Source organism: Pinus tabuliformis, chromosome 1_1 (genome assembly GCF_031772625.1).
Source record: "Pinus tabuliformis cultivar Carrire ecotype Pingquan chromosome 1_1, CPIR1, whole genome shotgun sequence".
In the NCBI taxonomy this organism is placed as follows: Eukaryota; Viridiplantae; Streptophyta; class Pinopsida; order Pinales; family Pinaceae; genus Pinus; species Pinus tabuliformis.
Genome location: NC_142297.1, coordinates 468,501,243 through 468,508,951, shown reverse-complemented (window position 1 = coordinate 468,508,951; position 7,709 = coordinate 468,501,243).

Sequence of the window (7,709 nt, the reverse complement as noted above, 5' to 3'; positions counted from 1 at the left end):
ACCTCCTAGACAAGTGCATACTTCTCCTTGGGGTGTGTGGGTGAGTTTTTCTTTAACACTTTAGAAAAGGATGAAGACGTGGAGACATTATGACCTTCAACTTTTTTGTAGGTGAAAAATCACCTTCCTTCTTTCACTCCTTTTTTTTTCTTTCCTTTTTTTCCTGCCCCCAAGTCCTTGTCTTGGGTTTGTTTAGGAATTTACAACACATAACCGACAGAATGTGGAAATACATATATGGGCCTTCCACACAAACTGGTACAAAAACAAAGTATAATCAAGAATTATCAAAAGACACTCCCAGTAATTCAAAGAAGTTTGGATATTTATGGAAGTTAGAGTTTCTTTCCTTGCAATCAATCCTACATCTCGTCAAATGAGGAGGGGGATGAGTTTTTCTTTAACACTTCAGAAAAGTATGAAGAGGTGGAGGCATTATTACCTTCAACTTTTTTGTCGGTGCAAAATCACCTTCCTTCTTTCACTCTTTTTTTTCCTACCCCCAAGTCCTTGTCTTGGGTTTATATAGGAATTGTATAAAAGGCCACTTCCAATGACCATTGAAAACCTAGGTTTTTATCCTTCTCTATGTGTGCACTTCTAACATCTTCGTTAGTGTTGCGGTCAACTTTCTTATGTGTTTTTTCACAAATTACATTTTCACCCTATGATTTTTAATCTATGGATCCATAAACTGAAGATCCTTGATGATACTCGGTGTTTCTACTAGATTAAAATACCTCATCCTCTTCTAAGGCAACCTCTTCCTTCGAGGCTAATTTTTTTAGAGTCGGAACATCTTTGAGGGAGACATGTCATTTTGTCCCTCAAACCTCGCACAATAGGAGTTTACCAACTAGACCTCATGGTGTAGTGGATCAAGGATTTCCCCTTCTTCGTTTGCCTAATTGAGGGCATTAAATTGGTTCCTTAATAAACTTTTGTTCTTACTAGAGGAGAATTCTTCACCTTTGGCAATCAAATTCTTTGGAGAGGGAGGGCCTTTAGTTCCCAATCAATTTACTTCTTTTGTCCATGTGGCTATATTTTGTTGGGGGCATCCTTTTTTCTCTCTAGTTGGAGCCATTATTATCTTTCCTCATTATTTTTCGGATTTCTTCCACTTTTGGCTACCTTGGAGTCAAATTCCCACATTCATGATAATTCTTACATTTAAATGGTAATTGATCATAAACCACTTCCGGATAATGAGTCCAATTACCTAGCTAGAGATTTATTAACATCAAGAGTCTCTTATCAAGATCCATATCTACACAAATCTTTACACAATATTGCATATCTTCTCGTGGCTCTAACCAAATGATATAATGACCCAAAGCATTTCCAATGTTCCTAAAGGTGTCCTCATTTCAACAGTAAAGAGTAAAATATGAAAATTTAACCTAAACAAGAACAGCAAATGGAACATAATTTTCTAGGTCGAAATCTGGACTCCATTGATCTAGATATAAACCCTCAAAACCTGAAACCATCAACAAGGAAGCTAGGATTTCTTTAATTCTTTCTACATTCATTTTTAAAGAAGGACATGGGGGCGGGTTGTGATCCATTTAAGTGTGCACAGGTAGGAAACCATTTTTAATACAGTTTCTCTAGTTGCAACCACATGTTCGTCTACTACCTCAAGGTGCATCCATGGCTTCAAGGTTAGGCCCTCACAGGAATTGAACCTTGCTCAATGGTGAAAAACTCATCACTTTCCACCATTGGATCCAAAACCTTTGGGTGTTTTTTTAAAAAGGACATGGGGGTGGGCTTTGATCCACTTATGTGTGCACAAGTCAAAAGACCATTTTTAATATAGTCTCTCTAGGTGTAACCACATGTTCGACCACTGCCTCAAGGTGCCCCCATGGCTTTAGGGCTAGACCCTCATGGGAATTAAATATTGCTCAACAGTGAAAAACTCCTTGCTTTCCACCATTGGATACAACCCTTTTGGGTTGCCATTAGCTAATTATTTTACTCATGCATACATACATGAGTGTTCCATGTTGCATGATTCACCTCCTAGACAAGTGCATACTTCTCCTTGGGGTGTGTGGGTGAGTTTTTCTTTAACACTTTAGAAAAGGATGAAGACGTGGAGACATTATGACCTTCAACTTTTTTGTAGGTGAAAAATCACCTTCCTTCTTTCACTCCTTTTTTTTTTCTTTCCTTTTTTTCCTGCCCCCAAGTCCTTGTCTTGGGTTTGTTTAGGAATTTACAACACATAACCGACAGAATGTGGAATTACATATATGGGCCTTCCACACAAACTGGTACAAAAACAAAGTATAATCAAGAATTATCAAAAGACACTCCCAGTAATTCAAAGAAGTTTGGATATTTATGGAAGTTAGAGTTTCTTTCCTTGCAATCAATCCTACATCTCGTCAAATGAGGAGGGGGATGAGTTTTTCTTTAACACTTCAGAAAAGTATGAAGAGGTGGAGGCATTATGACCTTCAACTTTTTTGTCGGTGCAAAATCACCTTCCTTCTTTCACTCTTTTTTTTCCTGCCCCCAAGTCCTTGTCTTGGGTTTATATAGGAATTGTATAAAAGGCCACTTCCAATGACCATTGAAAGCCTAGGTTTTTATCCTTCTCTATGTGTGCACTTCTAACATCTTCGTTAGTGTTGCGGTCAACTTTCTTATGTGTTTTTTCACAAATTACATTTTCACCCTATGATTTTTAATCTATGGATCCATAAACTGAAGATCCTTGATGATACTCGGTGTTTCTACTGGATTAAAATACCTCATCCTCTTCTAATGCAACCTCTTCCTTCGAGGCTAATTTTTTTAGAGTCGGAACATCTTTGAGGGAGACATGTCATTTTGTCCCTCAAACCTCGCACAATAGGAGTTTACCAACTAGATCTCATGGTGTAGTGGATCAAGGATTTCCCCTTCTTCGTTTGCCTAATTGAGGGCATTAAATTGGTTCCTTAATAAACTTTTGTTCTTACTAGAGGAGAATTCTTCACCTTTGGCAATCAAATTCTTTGGAGAGGGAGGGCCTTTAGTTCCCAATCAATTTACTTCTTTTGTCCATGTGGCTATATTTTGTTGGGGGGCATCCTTTTTTATCTCTAGTTGGAGCCATTATTATCTTTCCTCATTATTTTTCGGATTTCTTCCACTTTTGGCTACCTTGGAGTCAAATTCCCACATTCATGATAATTCTTACATTTAAATGGTAATTGATCATAAACCACTTCCGGATAATGAGTCCAATTATCTAGCTAGAGTCTTCAACTTCCCTATTGCCAATAGCTCCAATTCATCTAGTTTCTTTAAGGACAATTTGCTCTTGTCTTCTCATGCTATAGGGAGTCTTTGTTAGATGTTGGTTGATCATCCTTTGATTAACATTTTGTGTAGAAAATCTTGTAGATTCAAAAGCTCATGCAATGTACTAAAGCACAGGACAAGAATCTACTTCTACTTTCAACTAGCGAAAGCCAATAGATTGATGAAAACAATATGAACAAGAAGAAGACAAATCAATGGCACATAACACAAGATGTATCTTGGGAAAGCCACTGCTTAAAACCCCACTATCTGTATTGCATATATCATAAATATGAGTGAAGATACAAAGCTTGTTCTCACTAGAACGATTCCGCACAAGTATGCTCGACTCTCTCAGCTCACTAGCTAGCTCAAGCTAAATCCTTAGCCTATTCAACAACTCCAAGCTCCTAATCCCTTGCATAATTCCTAGGATGAATAGCTCGTATTTAAAGGAAATTCATGCTTCCAAAACTGCACAATCTGAACATAGGATCAATCTCTTATGCATCCATGATATTTACACCCCAATAAATAATACCACTGATAATACATTCTCCTTGCACTCTAGTCTCAACTGGATCTTTCTCAGAATCGACATGCATGAGTTTATATGAGGGAATCTTCAGTTAACTGGAGTAGCACTAGTGGATGCACTAGTGCACCAACTGACTGTTAGTCCTCTATTAGTTCCAAAAATAATTTAGAACTAATATAACTGAACTTAACTCAGTAAACTAAATGATCTAATTTCCAACTCAATTTAAACTCATAGTGGACCCCTAAAATTTAGGGAGAACATATACATGACTACAGAAAGACTTCCAACTCGAAATTATTAAGCTAATTAAGTTAATTAAACTTAATTAACTATTTACAAGTTGATATGAGAATAGAATTCGATTCTAATTCTCAGTTTAATTCAAGGAAAAATTAAACTGGAATTTCTTGTTTCCATTTCTCAAAATTTTGGTCATATATCTCATGGAACTGGTTATGTAGATATTCTCTTATTGTAGTTTATAGTCAACATCGCCTCATTATGTTCATGATGTAGTGCTAAGTTTTTAATTTTGCTAGCATTGTCATTCCTTGTAAACCGGGTCAGTTTTATTTGGTTAAAACAATATGCCTGGTATATATTTCAAGCCTATGCTGCAACTATACTCCTTTTTATACTTAATGAAAGGACGAGTTTTCCATTGTCATTTTTTTTTATATTATCATAATTATAAAAAATATTAATTGAATAAGTGTGATAAATAGGTTGATGAGTAATAAGTAGTTTTCCATTATATATATCTATATATGATGTAGTCCAAGTGGTTGGGACAGTTTAATGATAATTTCCACTCCGAGGTTCAAGTCATATATACTAACACGATGCTCCTTTTTGAGTTGCTTCCTTTATAATGTTCCATTGGGAGTTGTTTATGTTACTCTTCCTTGATTCTTGTGAATAGCAGGAAGAAGCAAATCCCCCCAAAAAGGTTATAGTCCTGAGGATGTGGTCCGACGGTCAAGTGGGGAGGTTTGGTCCCCACAAGTCTTGTGGTCCAATCCCAGGCAGGACTATGTATGTCTGCTTGAGAGTTGCTCCAGGCATGATTTATATATTTATTTATTTATATATATTAGTTTTTAGCCATTACATATTTATAATAGTATAGACCTACCAACTTAGCCGAGGCAAGATATGAAGTATTATATATAATGTGATAAACTAGTCTAGGTAACCTGTGGAAGTAAGTAAAACACTAATTATTTAGTGTAGACATGGAGAAATTATAAGTTATCAAACTAAGAGATTACAATAGAAGTCAAAATTGGAAGAAATAAATGTATACTTTAAAATGGTGTGAAACTACTGTGAAAGGATAATAAATGTCCTATTAGATGAGATGAGGGGAAAAAAGGGAAAAAAGTATAAATAAATGTACTATTAGATGAGATGGAGAAAAAAAAGGTATAAAGAGGCAATAGTTTAAGAAAAGTGTGAATCGAACACATATCCTTAGTGGAGAAAGGGTAATTATTTGTCAACACACCAAAGAATGGAAGAGGGAACTTTCTAAGTTTAATTCCCAATGTTAGTGGTGACACAAGGATAAATTTACATTTAGGATGCAAAGAAAAGGAGAAAAACCACAAAACCAACATCAAATTCATGCCGCCATAAACCATCTCCTAGTTGAACACCAAGCCACAATTTTGGAGTTTGCATGTATGATACGTAGAAATTATGTGTAGATTTGAAACTACTCATGAAATTTACTAAATCACAAGACTTAAAGCTACTATAATCATATGCCGAATTTAATTCATGATCTACAACACAAATCATAGACATGCAAAAGGAAACATTACACATACACAGAGATTTATCTAGGGAAAAACAACCGCTCAAAATCCCTTCGTATTTGTATTGCATTAACCAAAGAATAGAGATGAATACATATTCTTGCTCAAACCTGGAGCATAACCTATAAGTGTATAGTTTCTCCCTTTGTCTGACTTATTGACTTTGGCCAATTTTCAAGCCCTCCAAGCTCTTATTTCCTTGCGTTGTTCCTTGAGGAATTAGGCCCATATTAATTAGGAAATTACCTCAATTGAATTACACAATTCCTTTAGGTTGTTATTCTAATTGCATGTACCACTTGTACACATTGGAATAATCTACAACTAATAGTACACTTCCCTTGAATCTTTATCTAAACTAGGTAAATCGAGTTCTCTGCATGCATCAATTATTTTGGGTTGATTGATCAGTTAACTGAATGATTCTTGAGTGTGACTGAAGTCACACTTCACAACTTAACCGGTATGATGGTTTGGAGGTAGGGATATGCCTTGGTTTTTAAACCTTCCGATGTGAGGAAACCTTGCCAAGGGATGGATCGCCCGAGAAAGGGGATGATAGGGAACTTGGAATGTGAGTGACTGCACGAAAGGGGGTGACCAGATTGCCTGAGGGACTACGTTGCAGAGAAGGGAACGTCGGGGGATGGATTTATTTTGATCATTAGCATTTCCAGATGGAATCGAATTCCCATTAGGAGTGTACCCTGGAACAATGAGTCGATAACTATTCACTGAGAGGACAGGTAACGCAAGGATCGTAGTGTTGGACATTGGATATAGGTTGACTTTTGCAGTGGCTTTTGGACTTCCTTGAAATGAGGTGAATCATGGTATTTCTATGAGGGTGGAGGTGTGAGCCTCTAGATTCCCTTAGTACGGACGCAGGCATCGTATCCTTTTATTCGTTGGTTCAGCAAGTGTGCATATGTGTATATTTTTGTGAATATTGTATCAAGCTGCATTTATAAAACTCCATAAACAATATGTTTATTTGTTGGTTGAAACAAATGTGTATAAGTATACGCGGTTGTTATTGTAAATACTGTAATGACTTGTGTTATAAATCTCTAGTACATGGTATCATTGTCATGTTTTCAGTAGTGGTCATTGTAAATACTGCATCGAGCTACGTTATAAGTCTCCATGGGCAGTATGTTTTGGTCAGTGGTCTTGTTGGTCATAGGTGTCATAGAACACCGAGGATGGTGTTGCCTAAGGGGGAGGGGTCTGTAATAGCCCCGAGTTAAAAGTTCATGTAATAAAGTTAATAAAGGCAAAAGAATAAGACCATGGTCATATGACACGTATTCCAAGTTAAATGTTGGCCAAAACATCCTAGTGGGTGTTCATCTGGTTTACTATGACTAAAGGAAACTGGCAGAGGCTTTAAAAAGGCATTAATTGACATTTATTTATGAAAATAAAGGAAAATAAGAGAAAATGAGGTGAAAAGTCACAAGTTGCATGCGAGGAGGAAATTGAGGGAAAATTGAAGAAAATAGTGGCGTCATTGATAAAAAGGCTTATGAGGATCATATCACAACCTTTTGTCAATTCAGTTTTGGAGCTCTCTCTATATTCTCTCTCTCATACTCTTGCACACTTAGAGCATTCTTGGAGCACTCTAACATTGGATAAAGGAAGGACACGAAAGGACAAGGAAGCAAATATCAAACAAGGAAGGGTTGGATCAAGTAGCTATAACAGGATTACTTGCAGGTTTTAAGTTGCATGTATGATTTCCTTGCTAATTTTGGCATGCATGGTACATGCATGTGGATGTTTGGTTCTCTTGTTGTCATTGGCATGAGTTTTTCCAGGTGTGATGATGGTTCCAGCCTTGCCTTTCCATTTCCAGATAGCCATGGTGTGATGGAGTTCTTTCATTTGGTTGAGCTAGATTGTTGAATGGTTTTGGAACCAGGTGAGGTGGTCTTAAGAAAATTTGAAAGGCCTAGGAATCCCTTGACTGGTAATGGCAGGATACACAATAAAGCTTGAGGGTGGAAATGGGAAAATTTCTCAAGGTATTGATGGGATTG